We start from the raw sequence: 15,767 nt of genomic DNA on the forward strand, positions 1-15,767 counted from the left end.
TGCAACAAGGAGGCACATTACACGTACATGCACCCTAATGATTCCTTCGTCGTTATATGCCTGAACAATTGTTGAGTACGACGATAAACCCCAAGCACTCACTCACTCACTCCGTGGGATGTACCAGATCGCGATGAAATTCTGCACACACTATCCCAGTAATCCGGCAGACGTGGTATATCAAGGATAAACGTTCAGGTGCAGTTGTGTGCAAATGGGCATACGCAAGCTGAAAATCGGTCGATTTTGAAAATTTCATAAAAGAAGTCAACCAGATTTTTCAACGGGAATTTTTTACTTTACGTCTCAAATCGTCAAGAGCGGACATCCCAATTCGACGATAGACCGATTGTTTCAACTGATCCCAAAGATGTTCGATGGGGTTGAGATCCGGAGAACAGGCGGGCCACTGGATCCGGTCAATACCTTCAGTTTGGAAGAGGTCATTCATAACCCTGGCATGATGTGGACGCCCATTGTCGTCCATGAAGACAAATCCATCTCCAACGGCGGCTGCGTAGGGCAAAACATGCGGTCTGAGAACTTGAGCAACGTAGCCATTAGCGTTCAAGTTTCCCTCAATAGGAATCAGATCGGTCTTGCCTATCAAACTGATGCCTGCCCAGACCATTACGCTGCCACCACCAAAGGCCGTTACTGGCTGCACGCATGCTGTTCACCCTGCCGACGCCACACACGTCTCCCAGAGTCAACATGACTGGGACACACACGCGTTTCGTCGGTGAAATGAACGTTACCCCATTGCCGTCTAGTCCATCGTACGTGATTTGTCGCCCACTGCAGAACCGCTATCTTATGACGGCGGAGCAACAAGACTTTCTTGTCCAGCCGCCTGGGACGTACTCCGGCGGCTTTTAGACGTCTCCTAATTGTTTGGGCACACAACCGTCTCGCCCCGACACCAGCATGATCTCGAGCCTGGTGCTGAAATTCAAAATGAATATTTCAGGACTGGTAACATGAATTCTCTGATGAAAAAAACATTTGGCGGTGAAAAATCTGGTTGACCCGTTTTATGAAATTTTCAAAATCGACCGATTTTCAGTTTGCGCATGTCCATTAGCGCACAACTGCACCTGCACGTTAATCCTTGATATACCACGTCCGCCGGATTACTGGGATGGTGTGTGCAAAATTTCAGTGCGATGTGGGACATATCAAGGGAGATATCAAACAACGTTTTGGGCGGAACTTGCTTTTGTTGCGCTGTTAAGAATAAATTGACTGTTGTGCAAAGAAATAGACCTACTTAATTCGATTATGAGTGAATGAGTTATATCTCTTTGTTTTATCTTTTACATCTTTTATATCTTTGAAATTTTGGATGTTCTCCACATTTGGTACGCGAAATTGATTAGATTTTCTGGAATTAAACTCCGTGTGGAGATTGCGTGCGGGAAATGAGTTCAACACGAGTGATGTAAAATCCGAAGAGCTGTATGTAGCCATGGCTATATATATATATATATATATATGGCTCAATATATATAGCATGGTTATGTATATATAGACTCCTGCATTGTGCCTGATGTGGAAAACACCAACTTTGTAACGGGTTTTCTGGGAAAGCGGACAAAGGCAACGATCACTGGCTCTAAATACGGACAATGGTTGTTAACATCGGTAATTCAAACCATACCGGAGATGAATTTACAAATATAGGCATGCACGGGCTATTAATACCAATTTATGTTCTATATTAATCCTATTGCCATCCGTAAAATTGCCTTCCATCATATCCTGCCCGTGATTAGTGTAAAATTCTTGAGTCACTGACGTTAAATACATACAATGTAAATAAGAAAATAAATAAATAAAATGACAAAAGCGGATCCATCTCTAGTTTGTGTGCAAATTATTTGTAATGATCCGTTTTATGTGGTTTTCAGAGAAAATTATGCTGTTATTCGGGCTGCAAATTTCAGAGCACAGATATATTCTTACCATCACCCGAAACACAACTCTTAACACTTTTCTCAAGTAGACTCTCTCAACGGTAATATTTAAGCCTACAGTAAGTAAATAGAAAAAAAAATAATAATAGGTAAATAAGAAAAATCATTACGTGGTAAAAAATAAAAAATGCTCTTTTTTAAAAACTTTTTTGACTTTCAAGTTTGATAAATTTATTGGTCCAGTGCGCCAAAAAAAGTGTATAAATGACATAAAGAAAAAAAAAGGTAGGTCTATATGATTGAAACGAGACTGATTGTACTTGTGCCTATGCTGCTCTTTAATCATCTGTAGCTATGCTCCGTCGCGTACTGCTATCATGTTTCATTGTCAGTGGTTTGAAGTAGTTTCTTTCCTTTTAGTTTATTAACAAAAAGGCGGGAAGATTGCAAACACCTGTTAGAGGACACGCCCCCTTTTCCCAGAGTTCCATCTGCGCATGAGTAAACACAGCCGCGTGCTGTTACCGGAAACTGCTTGTTTTGCTAATTTTTTTACCGCTCTAGCTTTGCCGCTTTAGATCTGTTCAAAACAGACAAGGAAGCTGGCTTGTCAGCTGTATCTGCATGAAGATTCTTTCCTATCTGCTTTTATCCGGTTACAGACCGTCGCAGGACAGTAGGGAAAGGTAAGTAAAGTGTTCTCGAAAATCTTCTTCGATTGAATCGAGTTTGACCATTGCGTGCCCCAATTTCGTGTGAAACTGAAATATGACAACAGCCAGCACGGCTGCACGAAATTGATCTCTGCTTTGTTGACAATGGAATTAATCGTCTTCCACCGCCTGCCCAATACGGATGGCAGCCTCTTATTATGTGTGACGATGAATGGCATCTCATTTCTGAGAAATGCTCCTCGAAAATGGTGACACCACACGGCTGTCGGACACAACCACGTGAGTGACAGGTGAATTCACCTGCCACCAGCGTTATGTGTTGAGTAAATGCCCAACTTAGACTAGGGTGTGTCCATAAGACGTATAGGTGTGAACCCGTGGGTGGGGGATTGATGGTAGCAGCTGCTTAACTTGAGATTTCATGAATATTTTTTTTTTTGCCCCGTAGGCTAATATAAAAACTCAGCGGGATTATGAAAGCTAATTTTTCAATGAATTTAGGTCACTCGGACATATTACTGCAACATGTTTGCAGATTCCTTGGTAAGTGCAGCTTGAATGTTGGTCAAAATCAACATGGAGCTGACTATGAACTTCACCTTTCCTCAAGGACAATTTCACTAAAAATAAATGCTCGAATCCTACCTTATTGTTGCTATTCACCGATTGAATGCCCGAAATGTAATATGTCAAAGCCAGCATTGGTAACCCAGCTTTGAACAGTAATCCAGCCATTTAAACTTTTGAATCGGACAACTCAAATCAACATCTGCCATGTTTGGAATTTTTTTTTTCAACTTCGGACAAGGTGATGGACCGCGAAAATTTTATCCTGCTCAACATTCTCTAAAGAGTTGCATGCCCTGTAAAAAGAATGTTGGGTGGGATGAAATTTTCACAGCCTATCACCCTGCCCGAAGATGAAAAAAAAAAAAAATGAAAACTTGGTAGATGCTGATTTGAGTTGTCCAATTCGAAAGGTTAAACGGCTGGTTTACTGTCAAAAGATGGTTTACCAATGCTGGCTGTGACATATTACATTTTGGGAGTTTTAGGGAATCGGTGGATAGCAGAAATAAGATAGGGTTCGAGCCGTTTTTTTTAATGAAATTGTCCACATGGAATTATATGTCTAAGTCTATATGACCGAAGCAAGATGTTAGGGTAGGAGCGTTTAGCTTAGCTGTGGGCCAAGTTTTGAACAATAATCAGTTAAAACCATGTATACAAATGAGAATGATCTCATTATAAATTACATGCATCTGGCTTTAATTTGTTTACTTTCTATGCCACAATGTTGATTGTGACACCATTTAAGAGAATTAGTTCTTTACACAGGAAAAGTCGCACGGTGGAATAATTTGATAAAATAAGTTCACACTTTTCCTGATTGCCTGCCCTGATTGGCACACTCAACACTCCTCCATGACTAGACTGTAATGTAATTGTCCCCTTAACCCCCACTGTTTGTACCAGTCCCACAAGCCTCAGACATAAGGTCATTGTTACTGGTAATTACATAAGCCAGTTTAGTGGTGTCAAAACACACCTGTAGTGCACATGTGTAGGTAATTAGTGCCTGTGGGGTAGGTTATATAACCCAGACAACCACATGGGAGCTATTACCTCAGGCTGACCCAATCTGATCTGATTTACATGTTCATGAGATCACTGGCACTTGATTGGCCTGGAAAATTTTATTATTGGATCATGGACATGATTGATGTGTGTGTATTATACCATATATGGCATTTTAGAGGCCAAGTGCTCCTAAATTTTTGGTTTGGCCTCTGGAAAATGTAATATTACCTTATTAATTCCATATTCAAAGGAGCCAAATTGGGTATGAAATAGATTCATGGGCCCCAAGTTAAAAACAAACATTTCAACATACGTTTACGTGTATGTAGTACTGGTTCATAATGGTTGATGAAAAAATATAAATGTGTAAACATGTGAGTGTGTACATGTATTTGGATTTGAGTTTCTAAAATTAGATTTTGTCTTGCCTGGTGGTCAAATGTACGTGTAAATATAACCCTGTACAGTGCAGATAATAAAGAATTTGTCCATAAATTTACTCCTTGTCTGTCAGCCCCTGTCATGAATTTGTTTTTTCTTCTACTTTGAAAAAGTTCATCATATTGAATTGAAACTGAGTACATGACAGAATTATGGCCAATCTGTCCTGTTTATAGACTGTTTTCAGAATGTGTTTGCCGTTGAGACAGGTGAATTGCAAGTTCCAAACTGTTTAAGCTCTCACTGTCTGTGAGGCATAGGTGGCAATGAGGAGTGGATCGTGCGTCCATTTGATCACAGATGCACACATGAATTATTACTTAATTTACAGCGCCAAAAGAAAAAACAGTGATGCAAGACTTTTTTTCGCAGTACTATATGTTAGTTGCATGCAATGACGGCCTACTGTCCATTTCTTCACTGTCCCCATCCTTACAGCTTACAATCTGCTTCACATTGATTAACAGTACTAACGAAGAACATAACACATTGCATTTTTTGACCAACCCATCATTCTGACTCTTGAGCAATAGCTCATGCTGTTTATGTCTACAAGAAAAAGAATTGGAGTTTGTTTACTTGTTAGATTTGCTTTTATGATATATATAAAAGTGAACTATCAGAGTTTCCTTCAGTGATAAAAGTCTTATTTCGCACAGTTTATATATATCACTTCTGTTTTTTACATGTTTGATATTTTACACCATGAACCATTGTTTCAGTCTGAGCTTGGCAGTATGACATCATAATACATGTAGAGTAAACTTTTATATTCGGACGTCATACATTCGCCGCTTTGAAATATCTAGGTCAACTGCAATGGCCTAAGTTTGTCGTTGATTGCTGTAAAATGCGCAACCTTTTTGGAGGGAGGGAAAGAGAACGGCAGCATGAAAAATGCTGTTTTTGTTCCATTTTTTCATTTTTAGGGGTAAAATAGACTTTAACACCCTCGTCTTGGTGTTCATTGTGTAACCCAATATCAATGAACCTTGTTTCTGAGTCGAAGCCCGATACTGCTGTGCAGTGTGTCGGTACGAAAAATGGTCAGCAGTATCTGGCTACTTAACAAACGCTACAGCGGTGTTAAACCCTTAATCAATCAATCAATCCTGGATAAACCAACATGAAGTTAGGGTAAATTTAATTACATAAGCTGAATTTTAAAACATGGATGATTGTCATAGACTGTATTTTAAGTTGATTTGTTCCTCTAATTTTAGGATTTTCAGCACCATTCTAAAATAGTGACTAGAAAAAGCCTGTGTTATTTTATGGCCCAAAATTGTATTATCATTTGATGACTTTAAAAAAAGAAAAATGAATGAAAACAAACAAAAAGCAACTGGTGTGAGGAGTATTAGTAGGTAACTTGCTATTATGATCAATGTTTCATGCACATTGTCGCTTCAAAGTTGGTGGGGGGGGGGGGAGGGGCTTTGTGTCTCAGTTGGTTAGAGCTCTAGCGCAGCATGATGACCCAGCAGTCTCTCACCAATGCGGTCGGTGTGAGTTCAAGTCCAGCTAATGCTGGCTTCCTCTACGGTTGTATGTGGAAGGTTTGCCAGCAACCTGCGGATGGCTGTGGGTTTCCCCCGGGCTCAATCCCGGTTTCCACCCACCATAATGCTGACCGCCGTCGTATAAGCGAAATATTCTTGAGTACAGCGTAAAACACCATTCAAATAAATAAATAAATAAATAAATCAAAGTTGGGAGACCCAGGATCTTATCTGGATCAGGCCACACAAAGACTTTAAGAATGGTTCTTGCTGCTGCCTCGCTTGGCACTCAGCACTGAAAGGTTAGCTCAAGGAAACAGGACTGGTTGATATTGTGTCATTATATCTGACTGGGTGGATTGTCATGCCTGTGTCCTTTGCATGATACTTCCAGTGGTGGCAGCGCTTTGGCGACGTGGACTCACCCAGCCACAAGGAAGACACAGTATATGTACACACACCGAATGACTCCTCGTACTTGATACGTACATCTACGACGTTAAATCCCAAGCATCTATTCATGCACATTGTAAGTTGTTTCTTATATTTTTTCACTTTTTATTTACACTTTTATATTTTTGGAACATGGCTACAGGCTTGGATTCTTAAACTTTTTTCTTTTTTTTTCACAAACTGGGGAATCCATTTGGAGGCGGCTGTGGTGGAGAGATCCTGATTGGAAAATCACTGTGTAGATGAGAAATAGAAAGGGTTTCGGTGTTGCTAGCAAGGTGTTCAAATGAAATTAAAATGATTTAACAGCTGGGTGCCTGAAAACCTCTGTCACCTTAATGGCCTTGCTGCGTGGTAACAGATTTAAAATCTTGAGAAGACATTGAAAAAAAAAACAAAAAAAAATGACCAGCCTTGAACATTCAGCTTGCATTAGGGACAGATATACATGTACACATTGCTTCCATTTGTACCCTCCCCCCCCCCCTCCCCCAGTGTGCTCAACCCCCTCCCTCCCTAGAAGTGGTTAGTTTACATGTACTTGTTTTTATTGTTTCTTTCCTCTGAAAACTTATAATTTAGTGAATCATAAGGTTAAGGTACCAATAGGTGTAAATTCTAGCAATATCTACACATACATGTTCCTCTAATGTAGGGCAGGTCTTATAAATGTAGCTGAGGTGCAAGGGATATTTGCAAGAGTGAGTAAGCCTCCCCTACTTTTATGGATTTCTTATCAAATCAGGGAACCTATCTGTTCCCTATGTGTCAAGCTTGATTTTTTTTAACAACCAGTTTGGACGATCTGTGTCTGGCAGCCATGATGGATTTGCGCTGTTATGTGTTGGATGAAGCTTTCGACCTGTGGCTAAGGAGACATTGATTGGTCTCCTGTATCAGCGTGCACCAAGGGAATAGACAAGTTTCATTAGAGATACTGCGGGTTTAGCAGTGTCGTGACTGCTACCCCAAACTATAAATTAGCAAAACCACTGTCTTTTAATACTCAGTCTGTGAGTTTCATCGCACATCAGCAGGGAAAATACGACTTTCTTTGCTGCCTGTTGTGTCAACTTTGATTTCCTTCGGAGCCGACCTCAATTACAAGCTGTTCCTCACTGAGGATATGGATAAGAGAGATTTGGTCATTGAGGCACAATGAGCTCGGGTGTTCTTTTTTTGTGGTTGTTCAAAACTTGTTTTTTGACCAGGTTGGCATTACAGACTTTTCACTTTGGCTATTGCATGACAGAAATATTACAGAGCTGTATGCTGTGTACTCTGACATTGTTTTCAATTCTTTTTTGTGATTACAGGAGCAGACAAAAGCCTGACTCCTATACATGGACATGTCTCTCACTAATGTGATTGATATGAGGTTCAAGTCCAGCTCATGTTAGCTTCCTCTCTGGTTGTACGTGGGAAGGTCTGCTAGCAAACATGCGAATGGTTGTGGGTTCTCATGGGCCCTGCCAATTTCTTCTCCCTGCAGTGCTGGCTATCGTCGAATAAATGAAATGTTCTTGAGTAGGGCATAAAAACTCCATTCAAATAAATAAATTAATTAATAAATACAGCCATTCAAGAAAAAAGCTTAGATTGGCATGATTGTTTTCCAAGAATATTGAAAGTGATCTGCCCTCTGCAAATGTATATCAAAGCTCTGGTTGTCCTAAGGAAAAACCATTAAAAGTTTCAGCCTGTTTGGGTTCTTCTGAAGTTTGAAATACCTTTGTTACTTGTACATCTGTTTGATGAGCAACTGCACAGTGGGTTGCATGTCTTAGGAAATGTAGATCAGTATCTTGGTCAGCTCTTTGGCAAAGTGTTTCAAGCCAAAAAATGATAAGAACAATGGCATCAATGTGATATTGATTTATGAAGATGTGTCTGATGAAAATGTGCACATCATGCACATGTAATTGTCTGATGTTCCAGTAGTGTAAAGAAGCCACCACAGTGCGCTTGGAAAAGATGCGCCGTGCGCAGCGTGCCATTATATTTTTATGAGCTGGGTTGTGCTTTTAGCTTTATAATCCTCAAGTCACACTGACATGTGAAGGGGAAATTCCAACTAAACAACTTTACTACCTCAAATAAATCGGAGTACATTAGGAGCAGGTGCAACAGACATAAAACAGCATTTGTAATGAGACTTTCCTTATTTTTCAGTGCTGAAGTCTGAAAGGGTTTGTTAAAGTTTTCTGTGCCGCCATTAGCTTAATGGACTGCATGTTTTGTATGGGTGAGAATTAAACATGGCATGTAAAGAGCTTGTTAAAGTTATGTCTTCATTTATATGGCTGTTGCACGGAATTTTAAGAGCTTTACTGTGACAAAGTTATTTGTTGCGCAACGGTCTGGATTTGAACGTAATTAGAGTCGTGGGCCAGAGGAGCAATTTTATGTGTTAGGTGTGAAGTATTTGGAAGCTGCATGTACATGTATGTATACACAATCATCTCAGCACAACAGCCTGTCAGACAGCATTGTAACTGACAGTGCTGTTTTAAGATTTAAACTTGTGTAGCAGTATTGGCAATACTTACCAAACAGGATGAGCAGATACATGTAGTCCATCCATTTTCCAGGGCTAGACATGTTTGGTTTCAACTTGAGGTCCATTGATGTATTTCATATCAAATTTGGCTCCTTGGGATTTGCAATGAAAAAAGAAAAATCATATTTTCTGGAAGCAAGACCAGTGATTTAGGAGCATTTGACATCTAAAATGCCTTTATTTTGAGCCCTGGGTGTCAGTGTATGCATGTGGGTGATGGTGTCGCTGCTGAATGTCCTCTCTTTGGTGTTTTTGTGAGGCAACACTACACTGTAAGTGATAATATCATCATAATCATCATGGTCCGCTTGCTACAGGGAGATAACCTTGCAACATGACCAACACAAGAATCATTTCTGTTGACAAAGTATAATTTATATAACTAAGGTGAAAACATGATATAGATGCAATGGACAGGCGGTGAGAGCAGCTGACAGACTGTCTGCCCATTCTACTGGCTCACACAGTCCAGACCCATTAATAATGATTGAATGTCATAAATTATGGTCGTGCAGAGTATGTCATAAGAAAACAAAAAGACTCTCCATCATAGGAATGTAGGTACATGTACATGTGATGTATTGCATACTGTACATGCCATAAAGGTGTTTTTATGAGGAATTAGGGAGGCTTTGAATCTTTCTTTCTTTCTACTCATTAAAGTGATATCCCTTGATTACAGATGAATAGATTGTACATGTTCATACTTGTATAAATGCATATAATGTGTGTGTACACACACATGTATGTAGAGTGTAAATGTACATTTAGTTTTATTTATTGGTTCAGTTCATTGGTGTTTCACGATGTACTCACTCAAGAATATTTCACTTATACGACAGCAGCCAGCAGTATGGTGGAAGGAAACTGGGCAAAACCCGGGAAAAACCCACAACCATCTGCAGGTTGCTTGCAAGCCTTTCCACATATGGCATTTATATGTATACTGATCTGTGGAATATGACATGTAATATCATGTCGTGTAATATCTACATGTAAACCTATCAGTACATGTACATCCACTGGAGTCTGTGTACATTAGTAGACGAAAATCTCAAATGACCAGTTTCATTTTCAGTGCTTTTTGTGAACGTTTCATTGTAGGCGTATTAGATGTCTATTGATGTTTGATTGTGCCTTCTGATGTAAACAAAGAGAAGAAAAAATAAATAAATAAATAAAAAAAAAAACAAGCAAAAAAGTGCGGATGCAGTTGGCAGGACCTAATGTACAAAGTGTATATATAGAATGGTAATGGTTTGGAGTATTCCAGCCTAGATTTATTGGCCTTTGTATGGGGATGAAGAGATGTGGGCTATAACAGGTTGAGCTGGCACAGCAGGGTCACTCACTTAATACATCAACGACTCACCTGTGGCATGTGTTGTGTCTGAGTGGTCGTGGGTCGCCCATGGTAACAGACTCATGCTGCCAAGTTAAAGACGCGACCGTGATGAGCGATCTGTTACCGAAGCCACGTACATAAGCAACTGCTGACGGGCTAATGCTTGCGTGAAGGAAACCTAATCCAAAACTGTCTAGACTATGTACATGTAATTCTACATGTGTGATTTAGACATCAGTGCATAATATTTGATGAATACATGCATTTGTGATTTACGTGTAAGATTAGCAGTGCAGTATATTTGATAAATACATTTGTGATTTACATGTAAGGTTAGCAGTACATAATATTTGATAAATACATTTGTGATTTACATGTAAGATTAGCATTGCATAATATTTGGTAAATGCATACATTTGTGATTTACCTGTAAGATTAGCAGTGCATAATATTTGGTAAATGCATACATTTGTGATTTACCTGTAAGATTAGCAGTACATAATATTTGATAAATACATTTGTGATTTACATGTACGGTTAGCATTGCATAATATTTGGTAAATGCATACATTTGTGATTTACCTGTAAGATTAGCAGTGCATAATATTTGATAAATACATTTGTGATTTACATGTAAGATTAGCATTGCATAATATTTGGTAAATGCATACATTTGTGATTTACCTGTAAGATTAGCAGTGCCATAATATTTGATAAAATACATTTGTGATTTACATGTAAGGTTAGCATTGCATAATATTTGGTAAATGCATACATTTGTGATTTACCTGTAAGGTTAGCAGTACATAATATTTGATAAATACATGCATTTGTGATATACCTGTAAGATTAGCAGTGCATAATATTTGATAAGTGCGTGCATTTGTGATTTACGTGTAAGATTAGTTGTAAAAATGCTTTCATCACCTGTGCATTATTTCATTTTGTTATTTAAAAAAAAAAATTGTATATTGATGTACACGTCATTTATTTACACTTGAACATATGGTTATGTGCCATTCATTTATTTATTTGATTGGTATTTTATGCCATACTCAAGAAGATTTCACTTATATGACGGCGGCCAGCATTATGGTGATCGGAAACCAGACAAAGCCTAGGGGAAGCCACGACCATCCGCAGGTCACTGGAATACGTTCCCACATACTGCCGTAGTGGAATGTGTTTATCTTCCATGGTCAAATTCAGTGGCTGTAGTTAAGTATATAAAGTGAAATATTCCTGAGTATGGAAAAATATATGTACATTAACCAAACCAAAATATATATACTATTTATTATTTAATAAAAATTAAAGTATGAAATTTGCCCTCCCTCCCCCCTAAAAAAAAGGAAAGGGAGGGCTGATTTGGTCATCAGTTCATAAAAATATACATGTAGAATTGATCTTGTTATCAAATCAAATTGAATAGGTGGATAATTTGCACTGGAAGTTGCTATTTTATAAGAGAAAAGATTGAGGAATTAGGGTACATATGCATGTTCATGTACCTGGTGTGAAAAACATGCCTTCTGTACCGGGTTTTGATACAGATAGAGAAAAAGTACAATGGTCAGTGGATATGGTCAATTTTGATTTGATTGATTGATTGATCAGTGTTAATGGAGTGCTCAAGACTTTTTCACCTTTCTTTTTTATGATGGCTGTCAGGTCTATGAGCAGAGGAAATCAGACTGAATTTTCATTTGAAGTGTTACATATATGTGGATGATACACATCAACTGTATGCAAGCGTATTACAATCACTGTTAAGCGTTTAAAAAAATTTGCCACGGTATGGCTGCAATATTGCAAATGTCATTTTAAGCCATACTCATTCATTCATTTATTTCAGAAATGCACATACATGTGTTCAAGATGTCAGTCGGTGCAAAATCTAGGGTCAAGGCATTTCAGGGTATAGCGCTGTTTTATCGGGTGATAAATACAAGTATTCATGTACAGGTACACGTACACTGACGACCTTTTAAGACTGATTTGTTTTCTTCGTGCTATCTGTAGTTCCAGGGGTTTAGGCTGTATCTCAAACTTCAAAGCTTCTCTCAAAGCTGCTTATTTTTATTTATTACTCTGCATTCACAGGGATTTACTGTAAGTTGTGTGCAATTCCTGCTTTTTATTAAAGATAAAGTGAGTGTTTGCACAGACAGAGACTAACTTACAGCGATTGTACATGTATTGAGTTCATCTTTCACCAAATCCACCAGGGAAATTTCCAGGATTTGATTGGTTGTATTACTTTGGGTTTTCATGTTGGAGCAAACATATTTTGTTGTTATTGGTTTTAAGGTACTACTCAATATGACTCCAGCTGTAGTGCCATCTTTTTGATGTGCTATGTCAGACAGAGTTTTAGACCCAAATGTATTGAAGAGTCAGAAGTTTTTTCAAAGGCGAGAACTGGCGGCTTCATTATAGATATACATCAGTCATCAATAAAGAGATTAAATATGAAAGTTTCTATAAAATGTGAATCAAAATGAAATCATAGAAAAGAATCATATCCAAGTGCATTATATATATGTAAATAATAAATGATGATTCTTAAAGACATTAAACTTTAACCATTGTTAATGTGCCCAATAAAAGAGGAGCTTTCAATGTAGAAACTGTCTACATGTACATAGTAAACATGTTCGGTAGGGCTTAATCTCTTAACATTTAACATCAAAATTCTTCCAAGAAATGACTAGATTTGACCTTGTACTTGCATTCATATTTATTATAGGTTTAGCTGGGAAAGCCCGGGAAGAGGGGGGGGGGGGGTTTGTAGGGTCTTTGAGACGCTCTATCATGACAGAATTAACACAGGACAGCTAGGGAGAATTTGGACGGCCTGATTTCAAATTCTGGCTAAATCTGTACATGTAGATGTCATGTGGAACATGGACAGTGAGGTTTAATTGTTTTTTTCTTTTCTGGAACACTGTCCAGATTGTTCTGAATGGGCTAGGACAGCTCCTGCTGGCTTCCCCATTGGCTGTATGTGGGAAGGTCTGGCTTCAACCTGCTGATAATTGTGGTTCTGCCTCCCACCATAATGCTGGTTGCCGTAGTATAAGTGAAATATTGTTGAGTATGGCATTTAAACACCAATCAAATCATCCTTCTGTGATTGTTCCAAGAAACACTAGGTGATTGTGAGCATTTTCTGGACGTGTCTGAAAGGAGTTCAAAAAATTATGTTCTATGACATGGCTTTAATAAAGAGTTCATCTTATAAAACTCTCTCTCTATAAAACCTCACGGACAGATATTTAGATAAAGTTCTCTGTGATTTTCTTATATTCCAGATTGCCATTAAGTGATGCTGCCAATGCTTGTGTATGAATGCTTGTGTATGAAGCTGACTGCCTGCCTGTAGAATACACATAAAACCTGAGTGACCTGTTCATGTACATGTAAGTTACCCCTTTCTTTTTACAACACTACAAACTGCTTTTTCTTTTGTTGAATTCTTAAAGTGCTCTCTTTTTTTCTTCTGGAGAGCATGTTATTTTGATTCATTTTGTATATGTATGTGGAGAGGTGGGGGGGGGGGGGGGGGGGCTCCCTGGCTCAGTCGGTTAGCGCACTAGCGCAGCGTAATGACCCAGAAGCCCCTCTGACTGCAAACCAATGCGGTCGCTGTGAATTCTGGCTTCCTCTCCGGCCGTAAGTGGGAAGGTCCGTCAGAAACATACGGATGGCTGTGGGTTTTCCCTGCGCTCTGCCTGGTTTTCTGCCACCATAATGCTGGGCGCCATCGTGTAAGTGAAATATTCTTGAGTACGGCGTAAAACACCAATCAAATAAATGAATATATGTATCTGGGTCCTGTTTTATGAAGCAGTCCCAAATTGCGCCAGGCGTACTTTCCATGGCAACACATAGTGAAGAGATACGTCGCCATGGTGATTGCGCTTGGCGTAGTGCTGCAACAGCTTTGTAAAACGGGCCCCTGATAGTCCTTAAGGTAAAGCTACAGGTACCTTAATTCTTCTAACTTTTGGGAGACATATTAGTAGTGCTGAAAGCAGAATGTTATATTTCTTTCCCAGCTTTTTCGAAAAAATGAGTATTTTGTTCATTAGATGGACCAACCATGTGAGAAGAAAGAACTAAAAATTGCTACAGTTACATGTGTATTAGCTAAAACAGAGCAGACCAGGTGTCTGAAAAATTAGAAGAAGTAGGGTAGTCAGCAAAAACACTGTACAGAATTGATGGAATGAGTATACAGTATGAAAACTTTTTAAGCAAGACCTGGTGTACATGTACCTATACCACCCTTGAAATGTTGTGTTTAGCCTAATCCTGATAACGCATGAAAAATGTTGATAGGAAATATCTGGGTTTTTTTTACCATGGGAGTGTCAGTTATATAGTTTGGCAACAGAAATTTGAAAAAGTCTGAAAAGGGCATAGAATGGAGTTTAATTGGAGGATTGTTAGCATTTGTGTTAACACCCAGACAATTTTGTTTCAACAATAATTTTTGTATTTATGGATGATATGCATACAGTACATTGTAAATTTCATGAACTATTAAGCCATCTCTACTTGAGTTGGCGAAAATTCACACGGATAATGACTAAAAAACAGTGAAATTCACAAGATTTTTCTAAAGATACTCACCCTTGTGTACTACAGTTCAAACAGACGAACCAAAAATTTGATGAATGTATGGTAAAACAAAAACTTCAAAAGTGCACTTTTAACTTCGTAAGACTGGAAAGTATGTGTACCCATGTGCATGTGAAACTAGACATCTCTATCAGCTGTTGTTTGTCTGGGTTGTCTTTTGGGGAAGAATGTATAACAAAGTTTATTAAGAAGAGCAGGTGTTGTTTCATGTATTACTCGGCTCTCTTCTTTCTAGATCCATCCTCACCCCCTCCCCACTCCCTTCCCCCCCCCCCCCCCCCTCCCCCAAACCACTCTCACAGCCTCACCCCCACATCGCATTCTTCCTGCCTGGAAGAATAGTTCTGATTCCCATTTTCTATCAACAAAAATGGTGATTCTTGTTGGCACAGTGCAGCTGGAGTTCTTTGCCAAAAACATCCGCTGCTGTCTCGTTATTGAGATAGACACATAAATATTCTGAGTTTATCTTAAGTTTGTTAGTACACGCATCTTCCTGTATGAGGGTGTAGAATGTGGACTATGTACATAAACCGTTATTTAGTGGCAGGTTGCAGTGATGCGCAGTAAACGACTGTAAACAAATAGAGCATGATGGCAATTTTTATTGAGTCTGACACGTAAGTAGTCTGTGATTATTGGTACACA

The 15,767-nt window shown here is 38.9% G+C and overlaps 1 long non-coding RNA gene across 1 annotated transcript in view; it reads left to right on the forward strand.

Annotated features, from left to right (window-relative positions):
- The first annotated feature begins 2,442 nt into the window (after positions 1-2,442).
- LOC135479007 (uncharacterized) overlaps positions 2,443-15,767 on the forward strand; it is a 95,297-nt gene continuing 81,972 nt past the window's right edge. The window contains exons 1-2 of the long non-coding RNA XR_010445802.1: positions 2,443-2,602; positions 13,787-13,894. This is a non-coding gene — a long non-coding RNA (uncharacterized LOC135479007). The remainder of the gene's footprint in view (positions 2,603-13,786; positions 13,895-15,767) is intronic.

Source organism: Liolophura sinensis, chromosome 12, assembly GCF_032854445.1.
Source record: "Liolophura sinensis isolate JHLJ2023 chromosome 12, CUHK_Ljap_v2, whole genome shotgun sequence".
Taxonomy (NCBI): Eukaryota; Metazoa; Mollusca; class Polyplacophora; order Chitonida; family Chitonidae; genus Liolophura; species Liolophura sinensis.